This window comes from Rhinatrema bivittatum, chromosome 5 (genome assembly GCF_901001135.1).
Source record: "Rhinatrema bivittatum chromosome 5, aRhiBiv1.1, whole genome shotgun sequence".
Taxonomy (NCBI): Eukaryota; Metazoa; Chordata; class Amphibia; order Gymnophiona; family Rhinatrematidae; genus Rhinatrema; species Rhinatrema bivittatum.
In genome coordinates, this window is record NC_042619.1 from 258,771,516 (window position 1) to 258,788,439 (window position 16,924).

Sequence of the window (16,924 nt, forward strand, 5' to 3'; positions counted from 1 at the left end):
AGGCACAGAAGCTGGAACTGAAGCAGGATACTGAGGCTGGAACCTGGCTGGAACTGAAGCGAGATACTAACAGACGTTAGCGAACTCTGAGGCACACAGCAACTAGGAACCCCAAGGTAACCTTGTTGCAAGGCGTCTAACCAAGACAGGCGCCGGCCTGACATACCCGCCGGCGTCTGATGCCACTGAGGCGGGCGGAGCATCAAGTGGCGGGAAAGGGCCTATAAGTTCGGGCTCTTTGTGTGCGCGTGTGCCTAGGAGGAGGGCGGCTGGCTTTGGCGTTCCCGCGGCGTCGCTCCCGCGGGAACGCCACCGAAGAACAGGCCCGGGACCCGGCGGACCCCTGCAGCGAGCCCGAGTCCCAAACCCGGAAAATCGAGGTAAGGTCCCGGTCGCAAGTGCCGCGACCGGGGCCGCAACAATGGAAATATAATATAACATGACATATTGGGGGAAGACAGTATGTGGAGATGGTGAGCTGGGGGAAGAGTGTGGGGGAGGAGATGGTCTGAGGGAAAGAAAGAGAGAATGAAGGGGGGGGGGGGTTGGGAAGATGGGCTGAGGGACAGAAAATATGGGGGAGGAGATTTCGTTTTAGTTACTCCTTGTTCTGCGTGTGCATTATCAGAGGCAGAGCCCTCCCTTTTCCAGGGCTCTTACATTGAAGGTTTGTTTTTTTTTGGGGGGGGGGAGGGATTTGCTAAAGAGGCACCCAGTTCAAAACAGTGAAAATCACTGTTAATCTAATCTATCTCCCTCCTCTCCCCTGTGAAATGTACTGGGCTTTAAAACTGGTCACTGAAAGTAGGCCACTTCGTAAACTCTAGACCAGTGGTCCTCAACCCTGAGCTGGGGGCCCACCAGCCAGTCGGGTTTTCAGGATATCCGCAATGAGGAATCCTAAAACTCCTGACTGGCTGGTGGGCCCCCAGGACAGGGTTGGGGACCACTGCTCTAGACCAAGGCATTCAGCATGTGTGTGCATGCTTGTGTGTGCTGGGCAGATGGAAAGGTCTATCAGTGTGTGTGTGAATTAAATGGGAAGGGCAGGGCAAGGCTGCTCCAAGGAAAAGAGTATATCGGGAAGATCACGCCAGGGCCCGTGCACTGAATTTCTCCTCCCCTGCCAGTAGGAAGACAGCCACTTTTCTTAACTATATCTGCCTCCTCCTCTGCCAGCTCCAAGTCTGAACTGTGCTTACCCCCAACCCTGGCAGATCCAGTTAAGATGTGCGGCTCTCCTCCTGCAGGAGTATGGTAAAGGGAGAGGACTGCACCAGGGGAAGAGCCACTCAGGCTGATTTGCCCCCTTCCACACCTGCTAGGATCAGCCCTGTTTCAGGGTCTCTGCATAAGTAACTGTCAGGATGTACTTGGACTGTCCCCTTGCTTCCACAGGTGTAATTTTCATGAAGAACTGTTTTGCCTCAAATGTCCAGCCCGCTGTGTTTAATGCAGGCATGCGGTAAGAGGGCAGTTATCAAAATGCCCGCGTTTACGCAGTGTCTGCAGGTCCTTTATTCTGACGGCCTTTGCATCCATTTTTCAAAGGGAAAGGAAGCACTTGCTTTCGCTTTTGCACCTGGTTTTTTTTTCCTGCGGATTGCTTTTCCATTGAAAATAACATGTGTAGATTTGAAAATGCTATTTTTCTCCCCCGTGAACGCCTCCTCCTAATGTGGCTAAAAGTAGGGGCATTGTGGAGTGCCGCAGGCTCTTCTAGCCGGTTAAAGACTAGGCAGTTTCCAGAAAGCCCCTTTTACTCGGGCGAATGGCTTTTCAAAATTTGAAGGCATGGGGTGCTGGAAAATGTGTACAAAAGAGGCTCGACGCATTGGCCGACCCCCTTGCACGAAACAAAACATTGGGCAGAAAACCTGCATGCACGGACGCTTGCCCCAATCCGAAGGTGGGGAAAAAAATCTTCCACAGCGAGTTCTGTAGCGTCCATATTTATTTATTTATTTTACATTTTTATATACCGCAATTCATGTAGCAAAGTTACATACAAAGTCCATACAGAGAAATGCTTAAATAAAGCGCACCCCTCCACAGCACAGAGTGTAAAACCTCTCTCTGCTGGATTGCAAGTTCAAAACAAGAAAGGGACACAAACCATGATAATCACAAGGCCTCATTGACTGAGTGGCCAGAGCAGAGGATAATGTCAAACATTCATCCCTTGGAAGCCTCCCGCAGCCAGGAGCTGCCACTTGAGCAGTATTGGCAAAGCCTGAAAAATCCCATCCCTGCATCTGAGCATATGCTGTACCTGATGGAGCATCCAAGTCACCTGTGGAGAGGGCGAGAGGCTGCAGAGGTCACAGAGCCCTCCCGGGAGCAGAGAGGGGGCTCTTGTGTAGGTTAAGCAGGCAGCGGAGGTGGATTATAAATGTCTCGGCTGTCAGGTCCAAGTCTGATTGATTAGAGCAAGTGAGGAGGAGGGTGGGAACATGTAAACTTCAATTATGTCCACCCCCTTCCCACACATCTTCCGGCACTCGGAGACCACCTTCCGTGGTCCCTGGATGACCTCTTCTCTGCTGACTGGAGCCATCCGTCAAATGCGTGTCCCAGGAGTGACCTTTCCAGAACAGCCTGTCTAAAGAAAACTTTCTTTCTGAGAAATTTCAAAAGGAATGTATTATTCATATTGACAGGGACGCAGCACGGCACAGAACCTCTCAAGATGAATCTGCACGTGCCAAAAAAAAAAATAATAATCCGCCTGGAAAGTGACCCCCATGACGTGCAGACACTCAAACCTTTATATGCACTGAGCAGGCTGACATAACCACATGGCTAGGATTTACCATTTTTAAACTGCTAAACATGTAGGCCATACCACCATTCTTTTCAGCCTATTTGTCAATTTACACAGCTGTTCCCAGTTACCGCTTTGAAGTTTTTTCTATGTTGTACTAGTTGACAGGGCCCTGTGCAATATTTCCAGTTTTCTTTAACTGGTTCCAGGTTTCAGCTCCCTCCTTCCTCCTCTCCTCCAAACCCCAACCTGATTCGATTCCAACTACTAACTTTGACCCAGCTCGTTAATCTAGATGAGGGTGTGCAGGGCTAGTTGCTTACTTGACCCCTAACTCTTGTAAGGTCAGAGATCACTCACAACTTGGCTGAGGGAAGTGTTCAGTGCTCACAACGTTTTTCTGTCTATCTGAGTAAATCTGAGCCTCCTCAAATCAGAACTAACTCAGGTTAGAATGCAAGATGGCTCACTTAAGAGAGGCGACTTAAGACCAAGATCAAGAAGGGAAATCCAAACTGGCCCCCAACATGCAAATGCTAGTCCAAAGTCGGTCAGGTCGGGTTTGGAAAAGTGAACAAAACTTAGGGCCAGTATTTGATTTTCCATGAGGTGGGGGATGCCCTCACTGGTACTAACTGTAGATCTGTGGTCAAAGAACGTCCCGGATCTAAAATATTTGCCAGGAATGATGCTGGTATGGTCTCTCATCCTTGGTACTTCCACCCTGGGTGGTTTGCGGAATGGCACCTGCTAATATGAAGTCGGAGCTGAAAGGCCAGGGGAGAAAGTAAAGCGGCATTAGTCCACTGACTCAGGTGTAGCAGCAAAGTGCAGGAGCTTAATTCAGAACTCTCCTGGGGATCCCACATCCTGGCAGAGAGCATTGCAAGGGCTTTCAAAAGCCAACGTGTCAAGGCACAAGGCTGCTGAGGATGGTTAATACTAATTCTATTAGGCATCCGAGTTAATGAATCACAACTGTGAGAAATCATAATAATCTTGAAAGCATTAGTGATAGATTAGCTTCAAAGCTGCCATAAGTCTGTCACGCTGCTTACCTAACGGCCTGATTAATGCAGGCAGAACACAATGACATTTTTATAAACATCTAATCAAAAAGATATTAGCACCAACTGATTTGATAGGGCACTTGCTCAGGAGTAATCAATTCCTGGATGCGCAGTGAACACATGCAGTACAGTCTCAAGCAGGCGCGTTTCCCTAACGCGTGGACCACCAAGGCGCTATAGCTTGTTGATGATGGGCTGAGACACCACAAACAAATCGCTAATGAGTTGGCAGCGGTGCGAGAACGGACATCTCACCATCTCTCCTCTCCCAGTGTAAGGAAATGCCATGATGTTACCCAAGGCTGGCCAGGATAGGCACAGAGGTAACAATCCGAAATTACAAAGATGTGCATAAGGAAAGCAGAGGGCAGCTAGGGGGTCTGAGGCATCGCAAAGGAAGCAAAATGGGCAGAGACTGAACGTACCCTGCGGTCCTTCCCTGTCATTAGATTCTACATTTCCGTGGACCTGCTGAGATGGGGGAGAGGAAGCCTGGCTTACAGCACAATGTAGGTGTCTGACAATAGTTGCTACCCAGTGCTGGCTAGCAGGAAGAAACCTGACATTGCCGGAAGCGGAGCAGATTCCTCAAGCAGACCCCCAGGGCGTACCTCTAACTGGGAGCCTCACGGATATGGCAGTGTCTTACAGGATTCATTTCAATAACCTAGGCCTCAGCAAATTTCAGCAGAGTGGCTTTTAAAGCTTTTAACCTATTAATAATGTAAAGCACAGTGATGCATTCTTTTGCCGTCCCTCTTAAAAAAAAGGATAACATAGCTGCAAGATTGAGGTGATCCAAATGCTTGCTAGCCAAAAGCATTTATTTTCTAAGTACAGGAGGTGTGTTTTCTACAGCACACTGACCAGATTTACCGGGCTTTCCCATGCCAAAAAAAAAACCCACAGAAAATTGGGCTTCTATCCCACTGGAAGAAAAACCATAAGGATTTGAGGAAGGGGCTCATTGGCAGTACTGTGTGTTGCCATATGGGAGATCTGGATTTGATTCCTGACCCATCTGCTGCTGGAGCCCACCTGAGCAGTGTGGAGACAGCATTTACAGCCCCCAAGGTGGCAGGGGTCCCAGCTATTGCACCAAGGCCACCCCTTGTGTCCGGACTCGGGGCATACGTCTTCTAGTGTGATGGACCCTACGGTCATGTCTCCATTAAGACCTGGGTGAGTCCTGTTTCAGCTAGAGAGAGAATAGGTTAGAATAGAGGGAGGTACCATTCAAATGTTTGGGATCCTGCCAGGTACTTGTACCCTGGATTGGGCACTGCAGGAAAAACTGGGAAACAGGGCGCTGGGCTTGCTGAACCCTCGGTCTGACCCAGTATGGCAACTTCTTATGTTCTTAAATACAACTCCTCCTCCTGTGGAGTCTGGAATGGCCGTCCCCCCGTGAAGTCTATTTAGGAGCTCTCCACAGTGAGCTCGAGAGAGGCAGTTCCTTTGGGTTAGCACAGAGTGCCGAGGCGTTAGGAGTTTACCTTTTGTTGTTTTACAGGCCCAGTCAGTAAAGGCAGGCTGACTCACCAGGGTCAGGAGGGTTTTCCTGCCAGTCTACTCACTAGCTGGTTGGGATACCCGTCTGGGTTGCTTTTGAGGGGTTTGAGATTTTCTCCTGTGGTAGGAGCCTTGTGAGACATCTGGGCCTTTCTTGGGCACAGGGATTGGGGAACCCTGAGTTTGGGACGCCCGGGGATAGGGAAGACCTGCCCTCCATAATCTCAGTGAGGAAGGGGGATGGCAGTGACCCAATGCAAGGAACAACTCTGCTGTTAAAATCAGTTTTTTGGGGGAAGGAATTGTTAGAAGATCCGGGAGGCAGGCTTTTGGCTGCCTCGTCCTTCCTGCTAGAAGGAAGAGAACTGCTTGTTTCAAAGAGGGTCCTTTCCGTGGAGGATCCAGAGGGGACTGGGTAAGATCAAGATCCTGAAGATCTGCTGTGAGTAAAGGAAACAATATCACTAGGGACACCCATCCAGTGTTCACCGCCCTGGGAGGAGAAAGAGAGGATTTACCCTCTGTGCCACAGGCTTTTACCCTTTTTATCAGCCTGGAAGGGGTTTTAACCATCCTAAAGACCCTGCCCTTGTGGGAGCTCCACTTTACCTTAACCCAAGAGAGTGGATGTTTCCCCTGCCCTGATATAAGTGAGTCCTGCACAGATAGAGGGAAGAGGCTGTAAAGGAACTGAAGAGAGATTTCTCTGCTGCTGCAGTCTGAGTTTTGTGACGTTCACCATCAGTGCTTATTTTGGACACTAACCCAGTGGCTCCAGAGAATTTATTGCTGCACTCGCTGCACCCACATCAGGGATCAACATCCTCCCCAGGGGAAACACAAGGGAATTTGCAAGGAAACCACCCCTGTCACATCGGGACCTGAGAGGACTCCTTTCTTCCCCCAGTCCAGCGAATCCTCACCTTGGGAAGTAGAAGAGGTACAACAGCTGGTCAGAGTTCCTGCCCCAAAGAGTACAAATAGCTTTATGGCCTCATCCCTGCACACCAGGGTGGGGGTTATGTAGGGGAACTATTGCTGCAATGGGAGAGGCTTGTACAAAATGGGAGGGGGGAGAACTCCAGCTGCTTCCAAATGAAGACTGTAACTCCAGGATGAGGTAGTTACGATTGGGAAGCTTGAGCAGAAGAAAACGCCATGCTCCCCTCCCCCCCCAAAAAAAAAAAAAATCCAAAACAGAGAATGTGAACAAATAAACCCAGTACAGAAAAAGCCCAAAGAATGGCGACGAGATAAACTACCAGGCCAAATGGAAAGAAGTGCATCGTTGTGAAATATAATCCCAATTTTGTCTGGGCTAGGCTCCTAGTGGGGCACACAGGCTGTCAGAGCCAGAGCAGTTCATCCTCTTTATTGGTCTCACCACGTGTTTCCACCTTTCCAGGACAAGCTGGCCCGTGGCTGGCAGATTAGGTCTATGCAGGCAACAGGCCACAACCAGGATTGGATCAGTCTTTCCTGAAAAAAAAAACCCAAACTAGAGCCTGAAGATCACCCTGCTCTGAAGGAAGCTGTGAGCAAGACTGGGAATAGCGCTTTCCAGGCTGCAAGGCAGGAGGCTGCTAAGCACAGCAGGTCCTTCCCAGGTCTCCGTCTTCCCAGCAAAAAGCAGGGGATAGCTGTCCAGCCTAGTCCTCCAGTATCTTTATTGCTCAGGCTTACTTCATTCTGCAGTGGAGGCCCTGCCAGACTGTCTATCAAATTACCTTCTGGCAACTGAACTAGGATCCTGCCCGAGCACAATCCTCTTCTGTTGGATTTATATCCCAGCACAATATGGGTTTAATTAAGGGAAAAATTGAACATGACGTGCAGTACAAACGTGCCATGGGAATGCATTGTTTCACAGGAGCGAGACGTGCCTGGGGGTGTGGACTGAGTCAGGCATCATCCCCTTTAGGGCTGAGTAAATGCTGGGTCAGTGACACAGAGTGGCAATTAAAAGGCACTGTTGACCTCAAGGTCAGAGGTGCAATCAGTCTTACAATAACTCCCCAGGAAATTTTCAACCAAGGATCTCACTCTCACTAAGAAAAGACATAACTTTTTTTTTTTTTTTTTGGATATACTGAACGCGGAGAGCTATCTTCAAATGGATCTAGCCAGCTAGGTAAGGAGTTAGCTGGCTAGATCCATCAGGGTGAAAAACTGCCTTGCTTACAGCGCATAAATACAGCTTCCTACTTTCACTACGTGGCTATACTTACCTGCTCAAAATAATTGGGTTAATTTGGGAGGCAGGCTTGAGGCAGGGGAGTAAACTGTGCACATATACTAAATATGGAAATATACACACACAGACTTTCCCACGTAACACCATCTGCAGACAAAGTGGTGGGAAAAATATGCAGACGCTTTTGTACCCACATAATTTGTTGCAGAAACTAGCCCAGTAGTCTTTGAATACACAGGTACAAAAGTACAAGCCTATCTTGCCACTAGGCGCCTTCAGTGAAAATTGCATCCCTCCTCTTGCCCACCTCCCATGTTTATCTGCTGGCTCTCACTACAGAGCTACACATGACAGGGCCAGATGCACGACAAGGTTTCCCCATTTTGTGTATATGGGGGAAATGCTCGGCGTAGCAGGCCCCACACCCAGCCCTCTGATCCTGCTGGGAAGCAGAACGTTTCCACAGAACCAGTAGTGTGGTTGCCGCGTCAGTCTGTTTGAATGCCTTGTTGGAATCAAAGCTTAGTAAAGAGCCAGAAATTAAAGAGCTGCAGTAAGAGCATATGGCCAAGCCCTGCTGAAACAAACTGCTGGGAAAATACCATGCCCACTAAACTGAATATACAGGAAAGCCAAGAGCAGCAGCTTCCTTCTGCTCATGCCATCCTCCTGCGCGTCAAGGGAGGCCAAGGTTGCACAACAGTTTGCTCTGGCCAAACACATTTTCTGTCCCGGGTCACCCTGCAGGTTTTAAGTACAAATCACCTGCCCCAGCAGGCATACTATTTCCTTCACCGACATGTCACTATTGTGCAGGCCAGTCACACATCAACACGAACAAGCAATGAAGCTCGGTTAAACTTTGTGGCCATTCTTTGAAGGGCTCCGCAGACTGGCTGATGACATCACTAGCAAGCAACATGGCTTCCTCCTGAACAGTGATCGACAGTACAGCAACTGACGGCCAAGCCAATGGATTACCGTGCACTGGCCACAGCGCACGGCTGAACACACGATTGAACGCGGGATGCAAAACGGGGGTTGGCGAGTCCAAAATGTGCGTCCAATCGAGCGCATAGGTAATAGAGCTCATCACATGTAAATTCATGTTGAAGAGGCGATTAACTATTTCCCTCCAATGCAAAAAAACCCCCAAAAAATATGTGCCCGACACACACATTTTAGCCCCCCCCAAATTAACGCCTGCTCGGAGCAGGTGTTTATTCTTTAAGAGGCTAAAAAAATTAAAGTAAAACAGAAAATACTGCTTTTCTGTTCCTTTTTTTAGTTCCTCTGACTTACTATCATTGTGATATTAAGTCGGAGGAACTGAAATAGGAGAATTAGAAAAAAAAAAAAAAGCATGCCGGTGGTCAGGTTAGGAAAAGGGATGCTCAACGAGTGTCCATTTTTCTAACCTGTGTCTGTGCACGGGTTAGGAAAACGGACACTCAAAATCCAGCGTCCATTTTCCTAACCGGCTGACAGCCACCTCTCTTGGGCAGCCGCTGCCTAGGAGGCGCTAGGGGCACATGATTTCGCCTAGCACCTCCTTTTGACTGCGGCATCCGATTTAAATATTAAATCGGGCACCCGGGAGAGGTGAATCTGCGCGCGCATTACGGGAGCAGGTGCCCGTTTAACACGCGCCGATATTGCTTCGGCCTGTGTGTAAGTTACGTTATTATTTCTTTCTGCAATGCACAAACCATAATTACAGCCGGAGCAGAAGGCAGCCGTCCTATCAAACTTAAACTAGAATAGCAATAAACTTGGTTAAAGTACTGATTAAGGCCCAGTTATGCAGAAGGTCAGCGTTATTCCATTTTGGTATTTTATTCATGCTAGATGCTGGTTATAAATAGCTTCTGAAAGTGTTGTATGCGAGCTAGTTAAGATTTATTATATTTTTGTGGCCTAGTGGACTCGCTGGCATTTCCTGTGCAAGTTTACATTAGTTAGTTACATGTTTTGTCTTCTTGCCAGAAAACTAGCCAATTACCTTACATACGGGCTGATACAGTAAAGTCCGCGGGAGAGTGGGCAAATGCCCGCACTCCTGTGCCCGCGATTCAGTATGCAAATTAGGCCAGGCAGTAAAAACAGGTAAAAGGAAGAGCTAGGGACACTAGTGCGTCCGTAGCCCCTCCTTTTGGACCAGAGCAGCGGCTGTCAGCGGGTTTGACAGCCGACACTCAATTTTGCCGGCGTCGGTTCTCAAGCCCACTGACAGCCACGGGTTCGGAAACCGGACGCTTGCAAAATTGAGCGTCCGGTTTTCGAACTGCGAGCCGCGGGCCGACTTCAAATTTTTTTTTTTTTACTTTTGGTAACTTCCGGGACCTCCGACTTAATATCGCCATGATATTAAGTCGGAGGGTGCACTGAAAAGCAGTTTTTACTGCTTGTTAAACGGCACGTGTTAAATGGGCAGTTTTTACTGCTTTTCTGTGCACTTTCCTGGTGCCAGCAGAAATTAACGCCTACCTTTGGGTAGGCGCTAATTTCTGAAAGTAAAATGTGCGGCTTGGCTGCACATTTTCCTTTCTGAATCGCGCGGGAATACCTAATAGGGCCATCAACATGCATTTGCATGTTGCGGGCGCTATTAGGTTCGGGGGGGTTGGACGCGCATTTTCGGCCCCTTACTGAATAAGGGTAACGCTAGCGCATCGAAAACGCGCGTCCAATCAAGGGTTAACAGTGCGCTCCGTCGGAGCGCACTGTACTGTATCGGCCCGTTTGTTACCCATAAAGGTAATTATTTTTGTAAGTCTACATACAGAACCAGTTAGCAGAAGGGGAACAAATTGCATATTTCATGTAAAAGTCTTCTGACTTTAAGTTGCACTCTACATGGAAAGCCCTGATTTCAAAAGTAGGAAGACTCAATTTGGGGATAAGAAGGGCAAATCGCAAGAAAGACAGTTGATAAGAAAATAGAGTGAAATATCAGTTTTATTATTTTGCATAAATGAAACTGTCCATGCTCTGGGGGAGGGGTCGGTGAGAGGTGGAAGACGGATGTATGATACAGATTTAACCCCTGCTCTCTTTGCAGGAGGACGGCCTTCAGGGGTTCCTGATTTCCAGCAGGAGAGGTTTGGCTCTTAAGCAGGGTACAGACAGGAATGAGAGAAACAGCATTTTGTTTTTTTAAATGATTTTATTTTGAATTAAAGCAACCACCATATGCCTTAAATTTCACAAGGTGGTGCTGGGCAGAAATCTAACATTCATGACAAGGTCCCATCTTTGGCTGCGATATAAGATTTAGCTCTTCCTGCAACAGATGCTCCTCTGATAATATAAAAAGTTAATATGCAGAAGGCAGTTCTCCTGCCAGAGAGGCTAATAACTATCAGTTAACCCTGACCCGAAAACTGAGCAGCCAAGCATTCATATTACAGCTACTAACTCTTGTTTTCAAATGTCTCCTCTTCTCCCCCCTACCCCGAGTTCCTTCTTCAGATGTTAAAAAAACACCCTTTGCATTTACATTTTACACGTTATCAGTGTGATGCCTACACCGAGTTCTGATGAAGATCTGCTCTTCAGCTGTCCCTGCTGTATTCCTGCTTTATGGGTATCAATGTGATGCTTACATGGGGCTCTGACGAAGATCTGCCCTTCTGCTGACCATGCTATTTTCATGTTTTACGCCTGCATAGGGCTCTAAGAAAGATCTGCTGTTACTAACTAACATGAAACTCATCCTTAACTTCGATAAGACTGAAATAATCATATTGGACAGAAAGAACAACACTCCTCAACTACCACCTCTCAACCTAATGAACCAAAAAGTAGCTATCTCTCCGGTCAATCATGCCCGCAATCTTGGAGTAATAATTGACAAGGAACTTTCTTTCAAAAGTTCTTCCATAAAATTGCACGCTCCAAACAGAAACCTAAGATCAGCAAATAAAGGACTATTAAAGACTCCCCTGCTCGATCTAAACAACTCACCTCAACTCAAAAGAGAGCAGTTTCTCTTGGCAGCCCTAAACTCTGGATCACCCTCCCAATCGAACTCAGAACACAAGAAAACTTAAAAACTTTCAAAAAAGAACTAAAAACAGGGATGTTCACCAAAGCATATCAACTCACCCAATAAAGAAAAAAAAACCATCAACCACTCCCTAGATGTTGAGAATGGCCTTGAAAGGCCTTGCATTCTGTTACGAACGGGGGGTTTCGTGTGCCCTTGGGCCTCAGCCCGGACCCAGACCTTCAGGGCCGAGCCAAGGGTTGACGGTGGCTCCGCATGGCTGACGGTCTTACCCTCTGCCAGGCCGGCAAGTTCCCAAGGCCAACATCCAAGGATGTTGGAAGTTGAATGGTCCTCCGACCATTCCGAGCCCTTTCGGACCTGCTGCGAGCAGCAGGCCTGGCCTGAGGTTGAGGGCAGACGGCCTTGACACGAAGACATGACAGTGATTGATGCGACGGCATCTAGACGAAGACACGGGGTTGATGCAACGGCATCCTTGGACGAAGACACATGGCTAATGCAACGCATCCTTGGACGAAGACACATGGCTGATGCAACGGCATCCATGACGAAGACACTACATCCAAATAGGCAAAATACAAGGCGTGGACATTGGCACTGTCTCTCAGGGCGCCCTACTCAGGCCACCCGCGGGACTGAGTCTCGGACCACCCTGTCCCACTGCGTGCCCTACACAGCCCTTGCAGGCTGGTCACGGACCACGAGGAGAACGGGACAGCGAGGAAAGATCCAGGACATGACGGCTCGAGAGCGCAGGACATCAGTCCACCTGCAGGCCACGCCAACCCGGGAAAGACGTCGTCCGAGGGAGTCCGACCCACAGGACCAGAAGGCTCAGGAGCGTAGAAGATGAGACGCAGGAACACACATCAGGATGTAGAGGAACATAGCGAGACATCACAACATGGACCGGGACCTTAGGCAGGACACCAAGACATGAAGACATGGAAGAAGGCAGACGAGACGAGGAGCTCCACGAAGACAGAAGACCTTACAAGGCTCTGGTAGGCAGGAGCCTCCAGAGTGAAGTCACCATGATGCAAGGCGAAGAACAGACTGACGGAACAGCCCTTTATAGGGCTGAAGCAGGAAGCAGTCACAGAAGTGGGGCCAGCGCATTTCCGGTGCCTGGCCCTTTAAATCTTGAAGAGAGGCGCGCGCCGGCGCCTAAGGAGAGGAAACAGGGGGTGTGCAGGACCATGGCCAGTGGCCTGCAGAGCGTCTGTGCGTCAGATGCCGGCAGGGCCTGAGGAGCAGGCCCTGACGTCGGCAGCGGCTCCAGCCGCTGCGGGGAGCCCCGGAGGCAGCTCCAGATGCCAGATGGCACTGGGGCTTACGGCCTAGCGCCGCGAAGATGGAAGGCAGTATCAGGGGCGGTCCCAGCCCCGAGGGAAAAGCCGGAAGGCCGCGGCTCCGACCGCGGAGCCTATGGAGATCCGGGGCGGCCTCTAGACCGCAAAGCCAGTAACAGACCGCGGCTCCAGCCGCGTGATGAAAGCCCGATGGCGGCGTCCATGCCGCTTCGGGGACAGGAGCAGCATGGGGTGAGTGAGCCTGCTCGCGGGGAAACTCGCGGGCAGTGCGTTCATAACACTACGAAATCTGGAGAACTCCATACTAGATGATATTATAACAAAAAATCGAAACATGTAAAGACTAACCAACAAAGTAAGTGTACAAATTGATTTATTCTCTGATAACAACCATATGAACCTTGTTTTGAAACCTTGTTAATCATCATAATTTTGTAAACCGTTGTGATGGCGAAACCAAACGACGGTATATAAAAACACGTATATAAAAATAAATAAAATGTCATATTCGTACTTTACATGTATCAGAGTGACACCTGCACAGGCTCCCGTATCGATCAGCACAACTGCAGCCCCCCTCCACCCTAATTTATTTAAATTGATAGGCACTCGCAGAAACTTTAAACGCATCTTGTCTGAAGGAGAATGTACATCAGCACAGAAAACAGAAATGTTAATTGATGTTGCAGCTAAATTAAACCCAGTTAAGTTTTCTTTTGCTGGTGCTGGGTGCTGCTCTGAGACTTCCCATGTCCCGTATATGCATGTAACTCCTGAAAAAAAAAAAAAACCCAAAGTGGGATCTTTTTGGCAACAGAGCATTGCAAGGGAGCATACTTATATTTACCAAAGGGAGGAGACAACCTGTGAAAATCTCTCTCATTAAAGAGGGGACAAAAAAATTCCTTTAATGAGCAATAAATTGCAATTATTCTCCACCCTGCATTGTTCCATTGATCAGAGTAAGTGACAGAGAGGACAGCAGGGGAGGGGGGGTGCGAGGTGGCAAGCAGTGGGACAGGCTGCCCTCCCCAAATCCTGTGGGTGACTGAGGAGTGAGAGCCATGGACAGGTTTCTCCATAAACTTTCTGTGACCTGGGCTCTTCTGAGTTCACCTTTGATCTTCAGTGAAGGAGCCCTCCCAGTATTTGCCTCAAGCTTTTGATATGGAGGGGTGGGGGTCCTGTCTCTGACTCAGATTAGGGTTCAGCCGCCAGAGCAAGGGATGAGCAGAGGGAAGGGTCGGGTGCCTTCATTATTCATGCCCTCCTCCTCTGGGCTCTGGCTGTGACTTAAAAGAGTGCAGGGCAGCCACCCCCATGCATCTCTTCCGAACATCAGATAAGGAGAAGCTGGGATCACTGTTATTTCAAATTTGGTACTGGAGGTCATGATAGAGGGCAAAAAGCAAGAGAGGAAGGCAGAGAACAAGCAGGGGTGATGATAGAAAAGAAAAAATACATAGCAAAACAATTACAAACACTGACAGCAGAGTGCTGCGTACATCTGCAATGCACTATATAAATGATTAATAATAAATACATTCTTTGATAAATGACTACAGATAAAGACCATATTGGTATATCGAGTCTGCCCAGGTCAGATTCTTCTGCTTTGGATAGATAAGCATATAGATTCCCATATGCAATCCTACACCAGCTCCACCCATTCCTCCCCATCTTGTCTTTTACTTTGACCTCTCAACCCTCTGCTTCTGTCCTAAACATGCCTTAACATTTATTAAAAGTGCTGGCCTCCAAACTTCCACTGGTAGGCCACTTGAGGAAACACAAGCGAAAACAGAGAAGAGTTGCCAAAGGTTATATCAAAGGCAGCACCTGATGATGACGGATTTGGCATCTTAAGTGTCTGGAGGAGATAGCCCCAGCACTGCATAGGCTGAAGAGGGACTGGCACTGATGGGCTGATTTTGGGCTTACTAACTACATGAAGCCAGAGCTCAACCGAGGCTTCGACTTCCAACATCTAAGAAATAAATGAAACTGTCCAAGGTTTATTATTGTACGTAACCCTGCTCTTTGTTCTTATGTTCTTGTTCCGCCTACAGTATTGATAAAGCAAATAGACTTAACATTAACAGATTCGCCGACTAAAATTCTTTACATGCTGCGTTTGTAAAAGTATCAATAAGCCCGTTTCTTGGCTGTTCACGGTGTGTTTGGATTTGATGAATGCTGCTGTCCCTTTTCATCTCACCTTACCTGCTGCACGCTCCTCTGAACTTCTGACCTGTGTCCCTGGTTAAAATCTCACAGGCTCTCTCTAGGACTTTGCCTTTGATATTCTGACTCCCCTGCAGAAGACCTGAAAAGGTCTTCTGCATGTTTATCCAGGCCTATAGTCATTCAGACCCTCTGTTCTGCCTAAAGGCTGAGTGAAGTCTCACCCTGTCACAGCAGGCCAACCCCAGGACTCCGGTTCTGAAGGGGCTTTAGGGTTAGCCATGCTTCAAAACTCCTCCTCATCAATCAGGCAGCAGGCAGGATCTCTGACCCCCACCAGACTTACTACCGTAGGATTTTTATTCATACGATTATGCTGCACCCAAGCAACTGGAAATGCCCTCCGTTCTTCCACGGAGCTGCTCTTAGCACAATATCAGGAAGACTTGTGTCCAACAGGATTCCACACGTGAGAAAAGGATAGATCTTGTTAAATTCATGCAGCACAATGAGAGATAGCACAAAAAGTTCACAAATTGTAAAAAGACATACAAATTTTATTACAGTGATATCTCATTGTGTTACATTAATATTTTTAGATTGAGCGTAACGTGTAATTCACGTGTTTAATTCTGTTTTGCCTGTTGGATCTTGTTAAAGGAATTGCTGAACTGTGACTGCTGTAAACTGGGAAGACATGACAGGGCAGGGCCACTCTAGTTGTGCCTAGCTTTTGATGCACTTTCCCTACTTCTTATCATGATGCTTTAAAAATAGTTCCTCCGGTTTGGCCACACCATTTTGCTGCATGGCGAGTGCTGAAGTGATGTCACTAGAGCGCTGCCCTCCAGGCAGAAGGTGCCATTTTTAAAGCATCATGGACCCAGGTGGGAGCAACTGCTTATCGCTCCTGTCCTTTTTGGAGAATCCGGGAAGGGGAAACTGGGGTCCAGGGTGGGAGCTCTCCAGCTCCAGCAATTTTAAAAAAGGGGAGGGAGCCAGAACCCGGTGTCGGGCCAGCTTGGGGCAGGCCCCGGCAGTGTGTCAGCCTTGGCTGTTTTTTGGCAAGAGTGTAGGAATCACAGGGGCATGGTGAGGTCTTGACAGGGCTGCCAAAGGCCTGTTTTGTTTTGGGGTTTTTTTTTAGTCGATTCAGGGATTTTTTTTTGTTATTATTGTTTTGGGGAGGGGTTTAATGTTGTTTTGGTTTGACAAACAAACCGAACCTAAAAAAAACACTGAACCGAACCATTCTTATTCATTTATATCTGGCACCTCTTGTGACCCTTATTCAAAGCCTGGGTTATACTAGTTATTTTTAAGCTGGCAATATTCAGACTGTAGCTAGTTGTGACCCTGGATCTTGGGACTCTTATTATTAAATGTAATCATTGCTTGTCAGAAGTCACAAATTGGCTTAAATTCTCTAAACTCAAAGTTAATCCTAGCAAGTCAGAGATCATGTGGTTCATCAGAAAGCAGATATCCAATCCATTACCAATTTCAGCTATGGCTGTTGATTCCATTCAGGTTAAAGCTGTAATTACTATTCTTAGTGCCAGAATTGATGCATCATTGAACCTTTTCATGCACATTTCCAATCTGATGCAGAAATCTTATTTCTTTTTATGATTGTAACAGGGATTAGAACCCGCACAAATATTTTCCCGGTGGTCATTTTGGGATTTTTGATGTAGGCTTTTTGCATATCTTGAGCCTCTCCAGCTTTTGGGCCATTCTCTTTTTGGGTTTGGAGTATAAATTGCCATTGAGCACATGGAGAGATTCAGAGGGTTGGTGGCAGATGATTGGAAGAGAGATTTGATAGACAGTGGGACAAGGAGATCAATCCAGGATATCACAGTGCAGAGGAGT